This window comes from Macaca nemestrina, chromosome 4, assembly GCF_043159975.1.
Source record: "Macaca nemestrina isolate mMacNem1 chromosome 4, mMacNem.hap1, whole genome shotgun sequence".
In the NCBI taxonomy this organism is placed as follows: Eukaryota; Metazoa; Chordata; class Mammalia; order Primates; family Cercopithecidae; genus Macaca; species Macaca nemestrina.
In genome coordinates this window covers 163,318,146-163,342,720 of record NC_092128.1, presented here as the reverse complement: position 1 = coordinate 163,342,720, position 24,575 = coordinate 163,318,146, and the positions used below count along the sequence as shown (strand labels likewise).

At 35.8% G+C, this 24,575-nt stretch overlaps 1 pseudogene; it reads right to left on the bottom strand.

Moving 5' to 3' along the window:
• Nucleotides 1-3,501: 3,501 nt before the first annotated feature.
• On the bottom strand, nt 3,502-3,643 carry LOC112429636 (U2 spliceosomal RNA; annotated as a pseudogene).
• Nucleotides 3,644-24,575: the final 20,932 nt, after the last annotated feature.

The following is a 24,575-nucleotide window of genomic DNA, read 5'->3' as shown; positions in this document are numbered from 1 at the left end:
GATACCATCCCCTTTCTGAAACAAACCCCCTTCTTGTCTGAGGATCAGGCTACCTTTGTAAGACTAACAAGTTAGCCACAAGATTAGAAATTATGGTTTAGGAGTCATGAAGATAAGAGACCTCAAGATTGAAAACTTCCCCAATATTTCCTAGGGAAAACATCACTGTTGGAAAACCTAAGACTGGTACCTGAGATATTTTTCAGGCCCTGAAATTGATGGATAAGCTGGCACCACCAAGATGGATAAACTGGCTCACGTGGTCTCATGGTCCCCATCCAGGAAAGGACTCAATGCAAGAGATCAGCTTTGACTCCCTATGATTTCATCTCCTAACCAACCAATCAGCACTCCCCACTTCCCGATCCCCTGCCCACCAAATTATTCTTAAAATCCCCACTCTGAATTTTCAGGAGACTGACTTGAGTCATAATAAAACTCTGGTCTCTTGTTCAGCTGGCTCTGCATGAATTAAACTCTTTTTCTACTGCAATTTCTGTCTTGATGAATTGGCCCTGTCTGGACAGTAGGCAAAATGAACCCGTTGGGCAGTTACATTACTACCTATGTTATTGATAATACAGTAATGAATGAGCTATAGTTCCTAGATTTAGGAAGCTTATAATTTAGTAGATAAAAATATAAGTAAATAGGTGACTTAAATATAGTATAATACATTCATTATGAAATATTTATTTAAAATCTTACAAAGTGTTACAAGAACACATAGGAATATCACCTAGTGGATGATTTTTCTAAGAAAATTATGGATCTTTTTAATCACACCATTAGACAATAGATAACTACTCCTACATCCTGATAAAATAAATGTTATGCTTGCTTAAGGTAAATTGATAAATGAAGCAGAGAAAAATATTTTGGATTAAGTATTTTTGGAGAATTTGGGAACATATTTATTTTTATTATCTTAAAATGAGAAGGTAAATTTAAAACAAGTCATATATTTAATAAAATACATTAATTAAATAATCTGATTATATTGTCTTTAAAGTTATTTTGCTTCTCTCTATAATCTTTCATCACGTTTCTACATTTAATCTTCATATGGATTGTTTGAAACTGAAAGAAAAACAGAGAAAAAATGTGAAAATACTGCAATAAGGAGAGATAATTTGAGTCATAGTGGATTTTATCTAGACTTTTTAAAAAAAAACTATTATGTGTATAAAAAAATGTGTACTTTTCAATTAAATGTATACAGGCTCATTAAATTAAAGGCAAGTTGTTAAAATGAAACAGTATATACTACTTTATAGGTAGAACCATATAAGCATTTGATTTAGTAGTAAGAATCATTATAAATGGATTACTTTCTTGTTTTCCAAAGTAGTCTAAAAATACTGTCTCCCTCAACCATAAAAAAATCTTTGCTAAAATATGTCTAAGTATTATACAAATAAATCAAGTTTCTATATTGTTAATATAATGTTGAATTGATTAATTTTTGAAGTTACCTGAATTTTTGTTTTAAAATTTTATTATGTGAAGCAATTATAATATGATAGAGATTGATAATAGAAAGACAATTCTGATATCAAAATAAGTCACTTTTCAGGTTATATTGTGTATTGTTTAGGTTTAATCATGGATTGCTCACTAATGTTTTCCTATCCTAATTACATATTCATATCTGTTAATTACAATAGGACAAAATGTCCAATGAATACTATTTAATAGAATGAAAACATGAATTATCAAAAATACTTATGAACAAATTGTACCCACGGCAATTAGCTTTTGTTAGATATGATAAGGTGTTAGTTATTAGGTAAGATGGTGGAAAACTTTCTGCATATCCTGATACAGATCTGAAATAACACTAAAGTTCAGAGACATTTTCCATTTTGTTTGCAGGAAAAACTTTTGTATAACCCTTATCTTTTTTTTTTTTTGACTCATACTGAAACTCCTTGTTTTACTTTAGGTAACACAAGACATTGTTTACAGCCTACCTCAACCAATGTATGTCTAATGTCAAAAAAAATGCGTGGAATATCTTCAGGAAAATTACAGTTCTGTAGCTATATGAGTGCGTGTGTGTGTGTGTGTTTGTGTGTGTGTACGTATATTTACATTACTGTAGACAGGATGAAATTTACAGCCAGGCAGGGTCATGCCTGTAATCCCAGCTACTTGGGGGGCTGAGACAGGAGGATTGCTTGAGCCAAGGTGTTCAAGGTCAGCCTGGGCAACGTAGTGAGACATCACTTTTTTATATTTGCACGTACCTGAATGACCCACCCTGGTATCAGACATATAAGAGTTACGTTGTCTCAGATGGAAAGACCTCTTACACGTTTTCCCAGTCAATCTTTACCTTCACAATCCCCTAACCAAGTATTATTTGTTGTTTAATCCTACCTTTTTACTTCCCATGGATAAAATCATGCTGCATGTATTTTTTTTTCCTCCAGCAATTTTTGCTTAGACGTTGTTTAGGATCACCCATGTGGTTGGAAATACAGTAAATAGTGTTTTCCCCCCTTTGATGATTCAGTAGTATTCCAATGTATTTGTATGTAACTCAGTTTATCCCTTGTCTCATCCTATGGATGGATGGACATTTGGGTTATGTCATTTGGGTTACTATGAAAAAAATTTACTCTCTAAGCCTGTAAGTATGAGTGTTCTCTCTCCGACTTTTCACATATATCTATGTTCATTTTTCTCAAGATCAGTATTTCCAAATTTGGCCATTTTCTTAGGGCTTAGGAGGTCCTTCTATATGGTTTCTACTTTTACATTTTCCTAATGAGTAATTTCATATTTTAGAGAAAAGGTAAAATAATACATCTGTAGTGGTGTGTAATAGATGAAAGACTATGGGATGCTCGTTAAGCACAATTTATTGTGTCTCAATCAAGTCCTTATGGTAGACACTTTTCAGTTACTAGCATTATGAGATTAGATAATATTTGAAACTATAACATCCAGCTTGTAGACACAAGGAGAGGACCAAAACAGTGAAGTCACCCAGAGTCTTGACATTGTCATTTTAATGAGTTAATTGTAAAACAAGTTACTCCTGTACTCCGTTTTTTTTTTTTTTTTTTTTTTTAACAGCGTCTGGCTCTGTCACCCAGGCTGAGAGTGCAGTGGCACGCTAATGGCTCACTGCAGCCTCAACCTCATAGGCTCAAGCAATCCTCCCACCTCGGCCTATCTAGTACTTGTTTCTACAGGTGCTGACCACCATGCCTGGCTAATTTTTGTATCTTTTGTAGAGAAGGGTTTTCGCCACATTGTCTAAGCTTGTCTCGAACTTCTGCGCTCAAGTGATCCACTCCCCTCGGCCCCCCCCACGTGCTGGGAATGCAAGCGCGAACCACCACACTCAGCCTCCTGTACTTATTATTATATGTAAAAGTAAACCTCTCTTCTTTAACTCTCTTTTTAATAATTATTCTGTTACCTGAAATCAAAAGATCCCTAAGTTAGGGAGACATATGGTAAAGAGTGGTACTTGAAGAGACCTCACAGTTTGAGTAGGAAAATTGCTGTAGCAAATAGAAGTTTGACCGTAAGACGTCATATCGGAGCCAAACGTCTCAGTGAATGCTACTGGATTCACTGATAAGAACAGATACTACACTTCATCTTAGCCCAAAGGCCAAGAAGCGATTAGTGTTATTGGATTTAAATGACAATGTTAGAACCAGATTACCTGATGTCCCCACCATGTATGTCTCTCTATATAAACCTAGAGTGAAATGATTTTCTGTTTATGTATTGACATGCATGTGCTTTTTCACAATTGTTATCTACTGTAGGAAGAAACAGACGAGGAAATGCTAAGTTGACTGAGAAAACCCTTATTTGACTATTCTTTTATTTACATGGAACTAACATAGATCCTTTTAAAAATACCAGGAAGAGTTGGAACTCATGATGGCATTAAATTCAGGTACAGAGTTTTAGAGTTGCATTTTTCCATATATGTGTGCTGAGATTTTACTTGTGTAAATTCGCATTTTGTTTCTTTAAGGCCAACTCAGACAGTCACTTCTATAAACTTCTTACCTCTATCCATCCATAAGGAGATTGGCTGAAATTAAATGCACTAGGTGTGATGTAGCTGAGACGCTATTACTTTTTTGGTAGCATCATTAAAAATGCAAACTTTCAAACATTCATCTGATTTGAAATGCAAAGGTTAATTTAAATGTTTAGGTTTTATAAAGAACACATTAATCCAAATTCCTTTATTTTGTTTATTTTATAGTGGATATAAAATGTTCTCTTTCAACTCATCTCTTGACATATAAAGTATATGCACTTAAAATATAAAAACTGAGTACTCTTCTCACATTTGAAGTAGTGATTGCTACCAATAGATTCTGATAAGTCCCTTGTGGCTCACAGCTGGCTCAAGTTGGTCTGTTCTGCTTTTAGACTGTTACAAACAAAAAATAAAAGAGTATTTACAGTCAAACTACTTCTTAAAAAAAAAAACAACTAAACTTTGATGACATCTTGAGTTTTAAAAAAATATCAACAGACTTATGAGGCATTCCTGGTACACATTCATTATTGTCATGAGACATGTCAATCAGAAGAAGATACATAAAAACTTCTTAACTAAAAACTCTTGTGTTAATTGTATTGAAACTCAAATATTCATTGTTGAAGATCTGTTTTAAGTTGGATCATGTAAATTTGATTTGGATTTGGATGATATGTAATAAATATTGATTATTAGCAGAAACATCAAAAGCCTTTTTAGGAGATTTTATATAAATATATAATTCCTTCAACTTTTGTTGTTCTTCCTTTCCTTTAGGGAAACCTTCCTCTTTGTCTTTTCCTTGTGTACATAGCCTCCCAATATCTCTCCTCTTTTCTCTTCTGATTACTTTGGTGAATCTTTTTGTTTCACATACTTTCCTTGATATCACCATATACTCTGCTTTGTTTTGTCTTCTTCCTGTAAGTTGCTCTTGCTCCTCAGTGAATCATGCTGAAATATATTTGTAGTCCAAAAGAGATGTATGTCAGCACAGCAAAATGTGCAGTCCTCTGATATAAATAAAAAGCTATTTGGCATTTACAACTATGAAATAAGAAACCCAGAGATAGAAAATCCAATTCATCACATTATGTAACAATAATGTACCTATAGCATATGAATAAAACTATTAAAATATTTTATAAGTTAACATAAGAGAGAAAGATACCTATTTTTAGTTTAAAAAAAAAAAAACTAATGAATTCACACTGTTTAAGGCCTGTGTATGCAATGGAAACCTGACTGGATCTAAGAGCAGGAGAAAAACTTGACTCTGATACCAAAACAAAATGGAAATAATTAAAAATAAAAAAAGAATGTCAATGAAAACATTGACATCAGAGATTTTCTAATACAATACATGTTTTGTTGGCTTTGTACAAAGAAGTATTGAGTTTACATGTAATAAGTTCCAAATCCTCTGATTAGCCCATTGGAAGGTAATGGGGTACTGCCATAAATAAACTATGTCATAGAATTAAATCCAAAAGGAGTAGTAATTTGCATATACAACATAAGAAACTTAGGAGTATTTCAAAATTTTTATTATTATACTTCTTATATTCCTTGGGATGTCTCAGTTCAATCAGAGGCTGAATTATTCCTCTAGCTTTATAAAATAAAAAGCAAGTAGAAGAAGCAACAGTGGCGGGTGAGTGGTGTTCATTTCCTCTCTGATATGGTTTGGCTTTGTTTCCACCCAAATCTTATGTTAAATTGTAATCCCCAGTGTTGGAGGTGGAGCCTGGTGGGAGGTGATTGGATCTTGGTGTAGTTTTTAAAGGTTTAGTACCATCCCCCTAGTGCTGTCTTGTGATAGAGTTATTATGAGATCTGGTTCTTTAAAAGTATGTAGCACCTCCCCCTTCACTGTCTTTCTCCTGCTCTCACCATGTGAGATGTGCTTCCTTCTTCTTCACAACGTGATTGTAAGTTTCCTGAGGCCTTCCCAGCCATGCTTTCTGTACAGCCTGTGGAACTTTGAGCCACTTAGACCTTTTTCCTTTATTAATTACCCAGTAATTATCAGGTAATTTATAGCAATGCAAGAACGAACTAATACACTCTCTAAGCAAAATACTTGGAAATCCAATACCAAATCTTATTGAATATGTATGGTTTTCAAGGTATTTGTAATATGATAATATGGTTTGGATCTGTTGCCCCTTCCAAATCGCATGTTAAACTGTAATCCTAAATTTTGGAGGTGGGGTCTGGTGGGAAGCGATTGAATCATGGTGGTGGATCTTTCATGAATGGTTTGGCACCATCCCTTTGGTGCTGTGCTCATGATAGAGTTATCATGAAATCTGTTTGTTTAGCTGGGCGGTGGCTCACTCCTGTAATCCCAGCACTTTAGAGGGCTGAGGCGGGCCGATCACGAGGTCAGGAGTTCAAGACCAGCCTGATCAACGTGGTGAAACCCCATCTCTACTAAAAATACAAAAATTAGCCAGGCATAGTGGTGCACGTGCCTGTAATCCCAGCTACTCAGGGGGCTGAGGCAGGAGAATCACTTGAACCCAGGAGGTGGAGGTTGCAGTGAGCCAAGATGGAGCCATTGCCCTCCAGCCTGGGTGACAGTGAGACTCTGTTTCAAAAAAAAAAAAAAAAAGAAATCTGGTTGTTTAAAAGTGTGTGGCATCTCCACCTTCTCTCTCTTGCTTTTGCTCATACCATGTAAGACACCTTGCTCCCACTTTGCTTTCCACCATGATTATAAGTTTCTTGAGGTCTCCCCAGAAGCGGAATAGATGCCAGCATCATGCTTTCTATACAGCCATATGAACCATGAACCAATTAAACCTCTCAGTCTCAGGTATTTCCTTATAGCAATGAAAGAATGGACTAATACTGAACGTTGGTACAGAGAAGTGGGCAGTGCTATAAAGATACCTGAAAATGTGGAATCAGCTTTCAAACTGGGTAACAGGCAGAAGTTGGAAGAGTGTGGAGGGCTCAGAAGAATACAGGAATATGAGAGAAAGTTTGGAACTTCCTAAAAACTTGTTGAATGGTTGTGACTAAAATGCTGATAATGATATGGACAGAGGTGGTCAGGTTAAGGAGGTCTCAGATGAAAATGAGGAACTTATTGGAACTAGAGTAAAGGTAACTTTTGCTATGCCTTAGTGAAGAACTTGGCTGCATTGTGTCCCTGCTTTAGGGATTTGTGAAACTTTGAACTTGAGAGGGATGATTTAGGGTATCTGGTGGAAGAAACTTCTAAGAGATTTCAAGATGTGGCCTGGCTGCTTCTAACAACCTGTTTCATAAGCATAAGCAAAGAAATGACCTGAAACTGGAACTTATACTTAAAAGGGAAGCAGAGTGTAAAAGTTTGGAGAATTTGCAGCCTGGTCAAGTGGTAGAAAAGAAAAGTCCATTTTCAGGGGAGCAATTCAAACTGGCTGCAGAAATTTACATAACTGAAAGGAAGGCAAGTGCTGTTAGCCAAGACAAGACAATGGGGAGAAAGCCTTGAAGGCATTTCAGAGACCTTTACAGCAGCCCCTCCCATCATATACCTGGAGGCCTAGGAGGACGGAATGGTTTGCTGGGCCAGGCCCAAGGTCTTGCTGTGCTGTACAACTGCAGAAAATGCTCCCTGAATTCCAGCCACTCTAGTTCTTGCTGTGACTAAAAGGGGTCCAGGTACAGCTTGGGTTACTGCTTTGGAGGGTGCAAGTTGTAAGCCTTGGTGGCTTCTATGTCAGGGTAAGCCTGCAGGTGTGCAAAAGGGAAGAGCTGAGGCTTGGGGGCCTTTGTGTAGATTTCAGATGATATATGGAAAACACTAGATGTCCAAACAGAAGACTCTTTGGGGCAGAACCCTTATGGAAATCCCCCAGTAGGGCACTGCTGAGGGGAAATGTGGAATTAGAGCCCTCACATAGAATCCCTACTTTGGAACTGCTTTGTGGAGCTGTGAGAAGAGAGCTACAGTCTTCTAGACCCCAGAAATGTAGATCCACTGGTAGCTTGTACTCTGAGCCTGGAAAAGCTGCAGGCACTCAATGGCAGCCTATGAAAGCAGCTGCAAGAGGCTGAACCCTACAAAGCCATAGAGCTCTGCTGTCTAAGACCTTGGGAACCTGCCTCTTGCACCGGCATGCACTGGGTGTGAAACATAAAAATCAAAGGAGATTATTTTGGAGCTTTGAGGTTTAATGACTGCCCTTCTGAGTTTTGGACTTACATGGGGTTTGTAGCCCCTTCCTTTTGGCCAATTTCTCCTTTTGGAACAGAAGTATTTACCCAATGCCTATACCTCTATTGTATCTTGGGAGGAACTAACTTGTTTTTGGTTTCACAGGCTCATACGCAGAAGGGACTTGCCTTGTGTCAGATTAGACTTTGGACTGCGGACTTTTCAGTTAATGCTAAAATAAGCTAAGACTTAGGGGGAATGTTGGGAAGACATGATTGTATTTTGAAATGTGAGGAGGACATGAGATTTGGGAGTGACCAGGAGTGGAATGATAGGATTTGGATTTTTGTTCCCATCAAAATCTCATGTTCAATTGTAATTCCCAATATGGACACATGGTTATAAGATTTTTTTTAAGTCAGGCTATCAAACATAAATTGGTTATAAAATAATACTAGGTTAGAATATGGAGATTTAATAATTAAGTATATGCATACCTGTGACAGTGGTGATGCCTAAAAGATAATCTTGGATTTAAAGTTTGGAAAGATGACTGACTGAGCGAATCTAAGTGAGTGACATGGAAGGATATTTCAGTACTGACCAAGCTTGTTTATATTGATTATTATCTATATTATTTTAATGAAATGAAAACTCAGTTCAAGCATAAACTAATTTATATTTGTTCATTATATAATCTATCTATCTACAATTGAAGTATGTAACTGATGAAAGGGAAGGAAAATACAAGTGTTTGTTGAAATGAGGCTAGTACTAAGGACAGTAATGGTAGAAGAAAAAAAGTACTTACAATTTATATCATTCAAGAATAAAACCTATTTTTATTAAAAAAATAGGATTTTCCAATTAATGTTGGAGTTTACATGAGAATGTTCACTATAATTCTTAAAAAATAAAGAAGTATTTATTTGCTTACATTGTGTATTACAGTTAACAATGATATTTTAGGCAACATACAACTAGGAACAATTAATACGCATTTTTAATTCATGTAATGAATTATAATTATGTCATGATTCTTTTGTATGCTCTTAAGCCTATCCCTTCCCTCATTTTTAATCCTTCTCTTCTTTCTTTCTTTTCATTTAGACATGGAGATAATAATACCAAGGATATGGAGATATTTTAAGAATTAAATAAAAACCTGCATGCAAAGATAGTGCTTGGAATAGAGTCAACTCCCAATTTATTGGGAGTTTGTAGCTTATAATTATTTTAATTTTAAGTAGTGTCCCATGCTTCAAAATCTAGCATTTTAGTCCTAATAATACACAAAGCATCCATCTCCACCTACACAGAAATAAAATTCAGGTGTTATATTTCTTACTGCTACCATAGGGCAATACTTTATGTCCAGAATTGATTGATAGTCCTTGAAATTTTATGATAACTTGTAAGCTATAGGTGGTAGTATGTATATGTTGATTTATTTTTGTTATCTTTGCTTTAAATAGAGTTTTGGAATATCTTTCTGCTATTTTCTTAGTGCCATTTTTCTTGTCTGTACATAATTATTTCTCACGAAAATATGAAAATAAAAATTAAAAGGCGAAGAAGGTGAAATGGCTAGGTTTTTACAAGGCTTATGATGCCAACCTGGTAGCATAAATCACAGTAAATAATCTGTACTGTTATTTTGTTTTCTTTTCTCCAACAAGGAGTATATAGTAGTCTACTGAAGCCTTTTCAAGAAGTTGTAAAAATTAGAATTCTAACAAAGCACTGCATTAATTTTCATTCCAGTTGATGCAAAAGGTGTTAGCCACATAAAAGTGGCATCAAATCTAGTAGAATTTACAGTATTTTTTCATAAATCTAAATATATGAAGTTATGAACTATCAAATTATTTTGCACACATCAGTCGTTCCTAATGAACTCAGTGGTTATTCATAAACCTAGACAGAATTAGGTTAGAGAGATAGAGACTTAGGGATTTACACGTATTTTAGGTAAACATATATATTTTTATGTTACTGCTTAATATAGTAAGGTGGTGCTGCTAAACCAAACAATACAGTCAGGAATTCCTCACAACTATTTAAACATTCCTGAAACTTTAAATTATATTCTCCCGGTCTCTCTTTTTTTTTCCCACTTGCTTAGAAATCAATTCTACAATTTTAGATAAGTTTATAGCCGGTTTTATTATTATCCCTATATCAAAAATCTAAAAATTGAAGTAGAAATAGATTTTTTCCCAAAGATACCCAGTAAGTTAATGAAATTTTAAAAGTGAAGAAAAAATACCAAATATTTGTATTGCTATTCCAGTGTGATAGTCCCTGCTTATACTGACTGATTTCATCATTTTATCCACTTATTCATATAAGCTGAATGGATGAAAGAACCTCATAAATATTCTGCCAAACTCAGCAATGATAACGAATAAAGGACTTGTTGAAAATAAAGAAAATTATAGTTAAATACTATCATTATTAGTTTTAATATTGGAACATTACACATACAGAAGAATAAGTTTTGCTTAAATGTTACTTTATATATCAAACATCTCATGTAATACAATTATTTATATTATTCAAATAATTAAAATAAAGAATTATATTAATTTTTAAAAAATTAACAAGCATAGATAATATTTAAAATAATTGTTTTAAAACTATCTTGTTTTCTTATCTATGAATTCTGTCACCTCTACTTTTACAAAAATTGAAGGTCACCTATACTTTCTTCTCTGGAGCTGAAATCCCTTTGTCACTCTGCAGCGTGGCCATGCCTTCTTTGCTGATGCAAAGATACCTCTCCTAGTATTCAGAGATCTGTACTATCTTGAATCTTCTCTTCCCCTTCCTGCTCTTTCTCCTCTTCCACTTCTGTTGAGTTGGTTATTTTATACATCTCTGACAGTGAGTGTGATTCAGCATTAGGTCATTAGTCATCTGTTCTTCCATTTTTGTACCATCTTTTGGAGCTTATCTAGTCTCAAAGTGTTGGAAATGTACACCACAGGAATGATTCCAAAATCTTGCCTCATATTTAAATTTTTTTCTAAATTCGGGGGCCAAATTTTCAACTGTCTCATGAGCCCTTACACTTGGTGGTCTTTCTACCATCTCAAACTCCAGGTGCCTAAAATAGAAGTGAAGTTCCTCCTTGATAAGTTTTCCTCTCTCATTCATGTTATCAGTTTCCATATTACTCATTTTCAAGACCATAGTTTTAACTTCATGGCTATCCTGTCTAGTTTCCTGATTCTGTCAACTTCAGACTAATAGTTATTTTTAAAATCTTACATTAGCCCTTTTCTACAGTGAATGCTACAATTATAATTACACCACTTTCCCTGAAACACAAATGATTACTGTTCTTTTATCTCCACTATGACTAATAATTTCAAAATATGAGCCTACAAGGCGTCTCTAGTTGGCTACAAAATGTACACTAATTTATTCATTTTAGACTGTAGTCATAATGCATTTATCATCGTTGTGTACTAAACAGCATTTTTCCAGCCTTAGCCTGCTGTTACATTTTCTCAGGCAACTACCTTATACAAAATTTGATCCCAGGCTTAATTTTGTTTTGTTAAAATTTAAAATATTTACTTACTTTGTATCTTATTTATTTTAATTATTAAAAAAATTTTTAACCCTAGAAATTAAAATTTTACATCGCTAGAGTACAAGTTCTAGTAAAGCAGACATCATTTTCTCTTTTATTCACTCGTGTTCTCCAATGCCTAAAAATATTCCTGCTACATAGTAGGTGTCAAAAACTACATGGGTTGATATTTTATTCTTCTTTCGCTAACCCAAGTCTCCTGCATAAGACATCAGATATAAAGGTGATTTTTTGTTGTTGTTTTCTAATTCACAGCAAAACAGATACCATGAGTTTCATGTTTGCTCAGGCTCTCTGTGCCTCTAGGGTCTCATGACAATGATTCAGATTGGTCTAGATGGATGAAGCACTTGCAATGTTTTTCTCAAATACAAAAAATTTCAGTTTCAGAAAATGCCAATCTTCTGTCAGGCGATACATTCAAACCTGCCCAACCTTTGCCTCAGAGGAAGACCAACTTTTTTACTTGTGTCCAGCAAACAAATCTCTTGGCTCTAGAGAAAGATACTATCTGTATCTTTTAGGAAGGTTTGCTATATAGACATCTTTGAAAAATACAGTCTGGAAAAAAAAAGCTGTCACTACCTCTGCTTGCAAGATGTTCAGAAACAGAAGGAGCCATGGAGAATCATCTCCCTAAAAGAAGGTGATGCTCAAAAATATTTTTAGACTGAATTAATAACAGAGAATCTTCTTTTTACTTAAATTAAAATCTTTATCTGGTTCTCCTCTTTTAAATTAGTCCTGCTTCCTATATCCTTGATTTCATTTTCAGCAGACTGTTTTCCATTCTCTTATAATACTGCATCTACTATCTGGTCCTTAAGGCTCAGCTGAAGTCTGACCACACATAACCCATTTTCTGGTCCTCTGAATCTTAAGAGGGCTTAATATATAGTTCAGCCTATTTTTTCCCTATAAATACATATTTCATTGTGATTAGGAGATAGTGAAAGGGAAATAATGCATTATGACTCAAATAAATCATCTTCTTAAAATTAAACTTCTTGTTGCACAAAGTTCTACTAACCCCAGATTTCTGTTTAAACTCTTCTTCAGTTGGAAAATTGCTATTATATTTAAGTGCATGTAGTCACATTCATAGGTAAATACCTATGATAATATGTCAACTAATGGGGAAGGAAAACTCTATATAAACATGTATTATTCCTGACATTGAGTGCCTGTGGCTTTTCCAGGCCCATAGTGTAAGTTGTCAGTGGATCTATCATTCTGGGGTTTGGAGGACAGTAACCCTCTTCTCACAGCTCCACTAGGCAGTGTCCTAGTGGGAACTCTTTATAGGGGCTCCAACCCCATATTTCCCTACACTGCCCTAGCAGATGTTCTCCATGAGGGCTCTGTCCCTGCAGCAAACTTTTGCCTGGACATCCAGGTGTCTTGATATATCCTCTGAAATCTAGGCAGGGTTTTCCAAACCTCAATTCTTGACTTCTGTGCACCCACAGGCCCTCATGATGTGGAAGCCATCAAGGTTTGGGGTTTGCACCCTCTGAAGCAATGGCCTGAGCTGTACCATGGAGCTGGAGCAGCTGGGATGTAGAGCACCAAGTTCCGAGGCTGCACACAGTGTCAGGGCCCTGGGCCCTGCCTACAAAACCATTTTTTCCCTTCGGCCTATGATGGGAGGGGCTGCTGGGAAAGTCTCTAACATGTTCTGGACATGTTTACAAACAAAGGTGGTTTAATTGACTCACAATTCTGCATGGCTAGGGAAGACTCAGGAAACTTACAATTATGGTGGAAGGGGAAGCAGGCACCTTCTTTACAAGGCACCATGGAAAACAAATGAAAGGAGGCACTTCCAAATACAAAACCGTCAGATCTGAGAACTCACTCACTATCACAAGAACAGCATGGGGGAAATTGTCCCCATGATCTAATCACCTCCCTCTCTTGACATGTGATGATTACAGCTAGAGATGAGATTTAGGCAGGGACACAGAGTCAAGTCATATGAGATACTGTAGGTGTTGGGAACAAGCCCTTCAAAATCTGGCCATAAACTGGCCCTAAAACTGGCTATAAACAAAATCTCCACAGCACTGTGACATGTTCATGATGGCCATAACGCCTATGCTGGAAGGTTGTGGACTTACTGGAATAAGGGCAAGGAATACCTGGCCTGCCCAGGGCGATAAACCACTTAAAAGCATTCTTAAGCCACAAACAATAGCATGAGTGATCTGTGCCTTAAGAATATGCTCCTGCTGCAGTTAATTAGCCCAACCTATTCCTTTAATTCAGCCCATCCCTTGGTTTCCCATAAGGGATACTTTCAGTTAATTTAATATCTATAGAAATAATACTAATGACTGGCTTGCTGTTAATAAATATGTGGGTAAATCTCTGTTCAGGGCTCTCAGCTCTGAAGGCTGTGAGACCCCTGATTTCTCACTTCACACCTCTATATTTCTGTGTGTGTGTCTTTAATTCCTCTAGTGCCGCTAGGTTAAGCTCTTCCCGACCGAGCTGGCCTCGGCAAGTGACGTCCATTATGGGGCTTGAATCCAGGTTGAAGGGTCACTGGAGCGACAGTTGGAGAATGTGGAAAACATATTTCAAATACTATAGGTATATGATTTTCCAATATCTTGTAGGTTAAGCTTCTTCTTTCTACCTCTCTTCCTGAATGTCTTTCAAATCTTCTATTTCTTTACCTTTTCTCTACTTGAGTGATTAACATAAAATTTACTGTGGTTTAATATTTGACAACACTGAACAAATATTGAAATTTAAGTAACCAAGGGAAAAATTTAAAATATATTTTGTGTACGTTAATTTGTTTATATATATACATGCATATATGTATGTATAAATATTATGTATGTGTATATATACATATGTATGTGTGTGTACCCACTCCCTTTACAATATGAAACTATCTAGTATATGTTGCTCAGAACTGATTTATCTACAATAAAACATGCTTGGAAAAACTAAATCTTGTTTTTTAATACTTTTAACATACTTGTTTAGTTTCTACATTCATTTTTTCTATAAAATATATAACATTTGATGGAAAAATAAGTTGTTTATGGTCCTTGAATACATAAGCAATATGAGGCAGGCATGTATGAGTAGGATAAAGGGAGGAAAAAGGAAATACTGTAATTATAAAATTACAGACACACCTTAGGGATATTAAAGGTTCAGTTCCAGACCACAGCAATAAAGTAAATAGTGCAATAAAGCAAGTAACATGAACTTTTCAGTTTTCCAGTCCATATAGACATTATGTTTATGTTATTTTACAGTCTATCAAATGTCCCATAGCATTATGTCTTACAAAACCAATGAATATACCTTAATTTAAAAATATTTTGTGGCCTGTAATCCCAGCACTTTGGGAGGCCAAGGCGGGCAGATCACGAGGTCAGGAGATCGAGACCATCCTGGTCAACATGGTGAAACCCCATCTCTACTACAAACACAAAAAAATTAGCTGGGCATGGTGGCACATGGTTGTACTCCCAGCTACTCAGAAGGCTGAGGCAGGAGAATCCTTGAACCCGGGAGGTGGAGGCTGCAGTGAGCTGAGATCGCACCACTGGACTCCAGCTTGACGACAGAGAAAGACTCCGTCTCAAAAAAAAAAAAAAAAAGTTGAAAATGAATGCTAACAATTATCTGAGCATTCAGTGAGTTTTTTCTGATGGAGAGTCTCATCCTTGATGTTAATAGATCCAGACCTATCAGGGTTGTGGACACTGAGAATTGAAGTAGCTGTGGCAATTACTTAAAATAAGAGAGCCATGAAGTTTGCTGGAGTGACTCTTCCTTTCAGGAAAGATTCCACTGTGTAATATGATGCTGTTTGATATCATTTTCCTCACGGTAGAAATTATTTCAGCATTGGAGCCCACCCTCTCAAACCCTGCTACTTCTTTTTAACAACTAAGTTGAAATAAAATTTTAAATTTTTTGCTGTAATTTCATCAATATTTAGAGCATCTTCATAAGGAGTAAATTCCATCTCAAAAACCAATTTTCTACCTGGGTGTGGTGGCTCATATCTGTAATCCCAGCCCTTTGGGAGGCTGAGGCAGATTACTTAAGGCCAGGAGTTTGAGACCAGACTGGGCAGCACAGTGGGTTCCTGTTTCTACAAACTAATAGTAATAATAATAAGAAAAGTTATCTGGGTATGGTGGTGCATGCATGTAGGCCTAGCCACTTGGAAGGTTGAGGTGGAAGGATTGCTTAAGTTCGGAAGTTCTAGGTTGCAATGAGCTATGTCTTGCCACTGCATAGTAGCCTGGGTGACAGCAAGACCCTGCCCTAAACAATGAAAAAAAAGCAACTTTCTTTGATCATCTATAAAAAGAACTCATTCATTCAAGCTTATCATTAGATTTAAGCAATTCAGTCACATCTTTAGGCTTCATCTCTGTTACTAATTATCTTGCTATTTCTGTCACATATGTAGTTTTGTTTTCCCTTGAAGTCCTGATCCTTCAAAGTCATCAGTGAAGGCTGGAGTCAACTTCTTCCAAATGCCTGTTAATGTAGCTATTTTGACTTCCTCCCATGAATTACAAATGTGCTTAAAGGCATCTACAATTATAAATTCTGTAAGGAGGTTTTCAATTTACTTTTCCCAGATCCATCAGAGGAATCAGTACCTATGGCAGCTATAGCCTTACAAAATGTATTTCTTAAACAAGAAGAGTTGAATATCAAAATATCTTTTTGATCTGTGGGCTGCAGAATGGATGTTGTGTTAATAGGCATGAAAACATCATTAATCGCCTTGTACATCTCCGTCAGAGCTCTTGGGTAACCTGATACATGGTCAATGAGAGGTAATATTATGAAATAATTTTTTTTTCTAAGCAGTAGGTCTCAACTGTGGGCTCAAAATACTCAGGAAACCAGGCTATAAACAGATGTGCTGTCATTCAGGCTTTGTTGTTCCATTTCTACAGGACAGGCAGCGTAGATTTGCCATCATTTTTAAGGGTCCTAAATACTTCAGAATGGTAAATGAGCATAGGCTTCAATTTAAAGCCATCAGCTGCATTTGGTCCTACCAAGAAAGTCAGCCTGTTTTTTGAAGGTTTTTAAAATTAGTTTTTATTTTATTTTATTTTATTTTAATGTTTGTGAGTACATAGTAGATGTATGTATTTATGGGGTACATGAATTGTTTTGATACAAGCATACAATGTGAAATAAACACATCATGGAGAGTGGGGTTTCCATCCCCTTCAGGATTTATACTTTGAGTTACAAACAATCTAGTTACACTATTCAAGTTATTTTAAAATGTACAATTAAGTGATTATTGAGTACAGTCACTCTCTTATGCTATTAAAAGTAGGCCTTATTCATTCTTTCTAACTAATTTTGTACTCATTAATCATCCCCACCTCCCCCCAACCCTCCACTACCTTTCTCAGCCACTGGTAACCATCCTTCTACTTTGTGTCCATGAGTTCCATTGTTTTGATTTTTAAACCCCATACATAAGTGAGAACACATGATGTTTGTCATGTAAGATCTGGTCATTTTTAACCACATGGATGGAACTGGAGATCATTATGTTTGTGAAATAAATCTGTAATCAGTTGATCAGTTCTAATAGTTTTCCTGGGGAGTCTTTAGGTTTTTCCATATATAAGATCATATCATCAGCAAACAAGGATAATTTGACTTCTTAATTTCCAGTTTGGATGACCTTAACATAATGATCCCCAGTTCCAACCAAGTTGTTGAAAATGGTTGGATCTCATTCTTTTATATGACTAAATAGTACTTCATTGTGTATATGTACATTTTCTTTATCCTCTTGTCTTTTGATGGACACTTAGGTTGCTTCCAAATCTTAGCTATTGTAAACAGTGCTACAACAAACATAGAAGTGTAGCTCTCTCTTAAATATGCTGATTTCCATTTTTTTGGGTATATGTCCAGTGGTGAGATGACTGGATCATGCGACAGCTCAATTTTAAGTTTTATAAGAACCTCTAAACTGTTCTCCACGGTTGTTGTATTAATGTATATTCCTACCATCAGTGCACAAGGGTTCCCTTTTCTCCACACCCTCTCCAGCATTTTTTAGTGCCTGTCTTTTGTATATAAATCATTTAAATTGGGGTGAGATGATATCCTATTATAGTTTTGCTTTGCATTTCTCTGATGATCAATGATGTTGAGCACCTTTCCATATACCTGTTGCCATTCGTTTGTCTTCTTTTGAGAAAAGTCTATACATATGTTTTGTTCATCTTTTGATTGGATTATTCGATTTTTTCACATAGATTTGTTTGAGCCCCTTATATATTCTGTTTATTAATCCCTTGTCAGATGGGTAGTTTGTAAATATTTTCTCCCATTCTGTGAGTTCTCTTTTCACTCTGTTGATTATAGCTTTTCCTTTACAGAAGTTTTTTTAGCTTGATGTCCTTTTAGATTTGTCCATTTTTATTATGACTTTGATCTTGTTACTTGTTATCGGTCTAATCAGGTTTTGGATTTCTTCCTGATTCAATCTAGGCAGGTTGTATATGTCTAGGAATTTGTCCATTTCTTCTAGATTTTTTAAGTTATTGGCACATAGTTGCTCCAAGTAGCCACTAATAATCTTTTGAATTTCTGCAGTATCAGTTTAATGTCTCTTTTTTAATTTCTGATTTTATTTATTTGTATTTTCTCTCTTTTTTTCTTAACCTGAGATTTGTCAATTTTGTTTAACTTTTCAAAAAAACAATTTTTTTCACTGATTTTTTTTAAATTTCAATTTCATTTTTTTTTTCTGCTCTGATCTTTATTATGCATTTTTTTCTACTAATTTTGGGTTTGGTTTGTCCTTGCTTTTCTAGTTTCTAAGATGCACCATTAGATTGTTCATTTGAAGCTTTTTTCTCTTTTTTGATGTGGGCGCTTATAGCTGTGAACTTCTCTTTTAGTACTGCTTTTGTTGTATCCCATAGGTATGGTAAGTTGTGTTTCTATTATCATTTGTTTCAAAAATGTTTTCAAATCTCTTCTTTATTGCTTCATGTTCTCACTGGTGATTCAGGAGGATATTGCTTAATTTTGATATATTTGTATAGTTTCCAAAATTCCTCATGTTATTAATTTCTAGTTGTATTCCACTGTGGTCAGAGAAGATGCTTGATTATAATTTTTTGGAATTTTTTAGGACTTGTTTTGTGACCTAAATTATGGTCTATTCTTTAGAATAATCCATGTGCTAAAGAAAAGAATGTGTATTCTGCAGCCATTAAGTGAAATATTCTGTGAATATCCATTAGATCCATTTGGTCTATAGAGCCCATTAAGTCTGATGTTTCTTTGTTTATTTTCAGTCTGGAAGGTCTGTCCAGTGCTGAAAGTGGGGTGTTGAAGTATCTGGTTATTATTGTATTGGGGCCTATCTATCTCTTTAGCTCTAATAATATTTCCTTTTTATATCTGAGTCCTCCAGTGCTGAGTGCATATATATTTAAGATTGTTACACCCTCTTGCTATATTGACTCATTTATCATTATATAGTGAATTACTTTGTCTCTTCTTATAGTTTTTGTTTTGAAGTCTATTTTGATTAATATAAGCAAAGTGACTCCTGCTCTTTTTTGGTTTTCATTGGCATGAAATATCTTTTTCTATCTCTTTATTTTCACTCTATGTGTGTCTTTATAGGTAAAGTGTGCTTCTGGTAGGCAACAGATCAATGGGTCTTATTTTTTTCATCCATTCATCCAGTCTTTACTTTTAATTGAAGAGTTTAGTTCATTTACATTCAATGTTATTAATAAGTAAGGACTTACCTCTGCCATTTTGTTATTTGTTTTCTGTTTTCTTTATTTTTTTTTCTTCCTTGTTTCCTTCCTGTCTTTCTCTAGTGAAGGTGATTTTCTCTGGTGATATATTTTTTGTGTGTCCATTGTATGTGCTTTGGTTTGAGGTTACTAGGAGTCTTGCAAATACTATATTATCACAAGTTATTTTAACCTGATAACACTATTTGCATAAACAAACAAATAAGCAAAAAGAAAACTAATAAAAATAATTTATCTTAATTTCATCTCCCCACTTTTTAACTTTTGGTGTTTCTATTTATATTGTTTGTACTGAATATGTTTTGCAAAGTTGTTTTTATTATTTTAGATTGGTTCATCCTTTAGTCTTCCTACTTAGAATAAGAGTAGCTTGCACATCACAGTTACAGTGTTATAATATTCTATTTCCAGTGAGTTTTCTACCTTACTATTATCAGTGAGTTTTGCATCTTCAGGTGATTATTTATTGCTCACTAATGTTCTTTTCTTTCTTTCAACATTTCTTGTTGAAAAGGTCTAGTATTAATGAAATCCCTCAGCTTTTACTTGTCTGGGGAAGTCTTTATTTCTTCTCCATGTTTGAAATATATTTTTACCAGATATACTCTTCTATAATAAGTGTAATTTTTCTTCAGCACTTTATACATGTTATATCACTCTCTCCTGACCTGTAAAGTTTCCACTGACAAGTCAGCTGCCAGATGTGTTGGAGCTCCATTAAATATTATTTGTTTCTTTTCTCTTGCTGCTTTTAAGATACTTTCTTTATCTTTGACCATTGGGAGTTTGATTATTAAGTGCCTGGAGGTATTCTTTTTCAAGCTAAATCTGCTTGGTATTCTATACTGTTCTTGTACTTGTATACTGATATCTTACTCTAGGTTTGGGAAGTTCTCTGTTATTATCCCTTTGAATGAACTTTCTATTCCTATCTCTTTCTCTACCTCATCTTTAAGGTCAGTAAATTGCAGATTTGCCCTTTTGAAGCTATTTTCTACATCTTGTGGGCATGCTTCATTGTTTTTTATTCTTTTTCTTTTGGTCTCCTAGACTGTGTATTTTCTTTTCTTTTTTTTTTTTTTTTAAATTTATATTTATTATTATTATACTTTAAGTTGTAGGGTACATGTGCATAACGTGCAGGTTTGTTACATATGTATACTTGTGCCACGTTGGTGTGCTGCACCCATCAACTTGTCATTTACATCAGGTATAACTCCCAATGCAATCCCTCCCCCCTCCCCCCTCCCCATGACAGGCCCCTGTGTGTGATGTTCCCCTTCCTGAGTCCAAGTGATCTCATTGTTCAGTTCCCACCTATGAGTGAGAACATGCGGTGTTTGGTTTTCTGTTCTTGTGATAGATTGCTAAGAATGATGGTTTCCAGCTGCATCCATGTCCCTACAAAGGACACAAACTCATCCTTTTTGATGGCTGCATAGTATTCCATGGTGTATATGTGCCACATTTTCTTAATCCAATCTGTCACTGATGGACATTTGGGTTGATTCCAAGTCTTTGCTATTGTGAATAGTGCTGCAATAAACATACGAGTGCATGTGTCTTTATAGCAGCATAATTTATAATCCTTTGGGTATATACCCAGTAATGGGATGGCTGGGTCATATGGTACATCTAGTTCTACATCCTTGAGGAATCGCCATACTGTTTTCCATAATGGTTGAACTAGTTTACAATCCCACCAACAGTGTAAAAGCGTTCCTATTTCTCCACATCCTCTCCAGCACCTGTTGTTTCCTGACTTTTTAATGATCGCCATTCTAACTGGTGTGAGATGGTATCTCATTGTGGTTTTGATTTGCATTTCTCTGATGGCCAGTGATGATGAGCATTTTTTCATGTGTCTGTTGGCTGTATGCATGTCTTCTTTTGAGAAATATCTGTTCATATCCTTTGCCCACTTTTTGATGGGGTTGTTTGTTTTTTTCTTGTAAATTTGTTTGAGTTCTTTGTAGGTTCTGGATATTAGCCCTTTGTCAGATGAGTAGATTGCAAAAATTTTCTCCCCTTCTGTGGGTTGCCTGTTCACTCTGATGGTAGTTTCTTTTGCTGTGCAGAAGCTCTTTAGTTTAATGAGATCCCATTTGTCAATTTTGGCTTTTGCTGCTGTTGCTTTTGGTGTTTTAGACATGAAGTCTTTGCCCATGCCTATGTCCTGAATGGTACTACCTAGGTTTTCCTCTAGGATTTTTATGGTATTAGGTCTAACATTTAAGTCTCTAATCCATCTTGAATTAATTTTCGTATAAGGAGTAAGGAAAGGATCCAGTTTCAGCTTTCTACTTACGGCTAGCCAATTTTCCCAGCACCATTTATTAAATAGGGAATCCTTTCCCCATTTCTTGTTTCTCTCAGGTTTGTCAAAGATCAGATGGCTGTAGATGTGTGGTATTATTTCTGAGGACTCTGTTCTGTTCCATTGGTCTATATCTCTGTTTTGGTACCAGTACCATGCTGTTTTGGTTACTGTAGCCTTGTAGTATAGTTTGAAGTCAGGTAGCGTGATGCCTCCAGCTTTGTTCTTTTGACTTAGGATTGTCTTGGAGATGCGGGCTCTTTTTTGGTTCCATATGAACTTTAAAGCAGTTTTTTCCAATTCTGTGAAGAAACTCATTGGTAGCTTGATGGGGATGGCATTGAATCTATAAATTACCTTGGGCAGTATGGCCATTTTCACGATATTGATTCTTCCTATCCATGAGCATGGTATGTTCTTCCATTTGTTTGTGTCCTCTTTTATTTCACTGAGCAGTGGTTTGTAGTTCTCCTTGAAGAGGTCCTTTACATCCCTTGTAAGTTGGATTCCTAGGTATTTTATTCTCTTTGAAGCAATTGTGAATGGAAGTTCATTCCTGATTTGGCTCTCTGTTTGTCTGTTACTGGTGTATAAAAATGCTTGTGATTTTTGCACATTAATTTTGTATCCTGAGACTTTGCTGAAGTTGCTTATCAGCTTAAGGAGATTTTGGGCTGAGACAATGGGGTTTTCTAAATATACAATCATGTCATCTGCAAACAGGGACAGTTTGACTTCTTCTTTTCCTAACTGAATACGCTTGATTTCTTTCTCTTGCCTAATTGCCCTAGCCAGAACTTCCAACACTATGTTGAATAGGAGTGGTGAGAGAGGGCATCCCTGTCTTGTGCCAGTTTTCAAAGGGAATTTTTCCAGTTTTTGCCCATTCAGTATGATATTGGCTGTGGGTTTGTCATAAATAGCTCTTATTATTTTGAGGTACGTTCCATCAATACCGAATTTATTGAGCGTTTTTAGCATGAAGGGCTGTTGAATTTTGTCAAAAGCCTTTTCTGCATCTATTGAGATAATCATGTGGTTCTTGTCTTTGGTTCTGTTTATATGCTGGATTATGTTTATTGATTTGCGAATGTTGAACCAGCCTTGCATCCCAGGGATGAAGCCCACTTGATCATGGTGGATAAGCTTTTTGATGTGTTGCTGAATCCGGTTTGCCAGTATTTTATTGAGGATTTTTGCATCGATGTTCATCAGGGATATTGGTCTAAAATTCTCTTTTTTTGTTGTGTCTCTGCCAGGCTTTGGTATCAGGATGATGTTGGCCTCATAAAATGAGTTAGGGAGGATTCCCTCTTTTTCTATTGATTGGAATAGTTTCAGAAGGAATGGTACCAACTCCTCCTTGTACCTCTGGTAGAATTCAGCTGTGAATCCATCTGGTCCTGGACTTTTTTTGGTTGGTAGGCTATTAATTATTGCCTCAATTTCAGAGCCTGCTATTGGTCTATTCAGGGATTCAACTTCTTCCTGGTTTAGTCTTGGAAGAGTGAAAGTGTCCAGGAAATTATCCATTTCTTCTAGATTTTCCAGTTTATTTGCATAGAGGTGTTTATAGTATTCTCTGATGGTAGTTTGTATTTCTGTGGGGTTGGTGGTGATATCCCCTTTATCATTTTTAATTGCGTCGATTTGATTCTTCTCTCTTTTCTTCTTTATTAGTCTTGCTAGTGGTCTGTCAATTTTGTTGATCTTTTCAAAAAACCAACTCCTGGATTCATTGATTTTTTGGAGGGTTTTTTGTGTCTCTATCTCCTTCAGTTCTGCTCTGATCTTAGTTATTTCTAGCCTTCTGCTAGCTTTCGAATGTGTTTGCTCTTGCTTCTCTAGTTCTTTTAATTGCGATGTTAGAGTGTCAATTTTAGATCTTTCCTGCTTTCTCTTGTGGGCATTTAGTGCTATAAATTTCCCTCTACACACTGCTTTAAATGTGTCCCAGAGATTCTGGTATGTTGTATCTTTGTTCTCATTGGTTTCAAAGAACATCTTTATTTCTGCCTTCATTTCGTTATGTACCCAGTAGTCATTCAGGAGCAGGTTGTTCAGTTTCCATGTAGTTGAGCGGTTTTGATTGAGTTTCTTAGTCCTGAGTTCTAGTTTGATTGCACTGTGGTCTGAGAGACAGTTTGTTATAATTTCTGTTCTTGTACATTTGCTGAGGAGTGCTTTACTTCCAATTACGTGGTCGATTTTGGAGTAAGTACGATGTGGTGCTGAGAAGAATGTATATTCTGTTGATTTGGGGTGGAGAGTTCTATAGATGTCTATTAGGTCTGCTTGCTGCAGAGATGAGTTCAATTCCTGGATATCCTTGTTAACTTTCTGTCTCGTTGATCTGTCTAATGTTGACAGTGGAGTGTTGAAGTCTCCCATTATTATTGTATGGGAGTCTAAGTCTCTTTGTAAGTCTCTAAGGACTTGCTTGATGAATCTGGGTGCTCCTGTATTGGGTGCATATATATTTAGGATAGTTAGCTCTTCCTGTTGAATTGATCCCTTTACCATTATGTAATGGCCTTCTTTGTCTCTTTTGATCTTTGATGGTTTAAAGTCTGTTTTATCAGAGACTAGTATTGCAACCCCCGCTTTTTTTTGTTCTCCATTTGCTTGGTAAATCTTCCTCCATCCCTTTATTTTGAGCCTATGTATGTCTC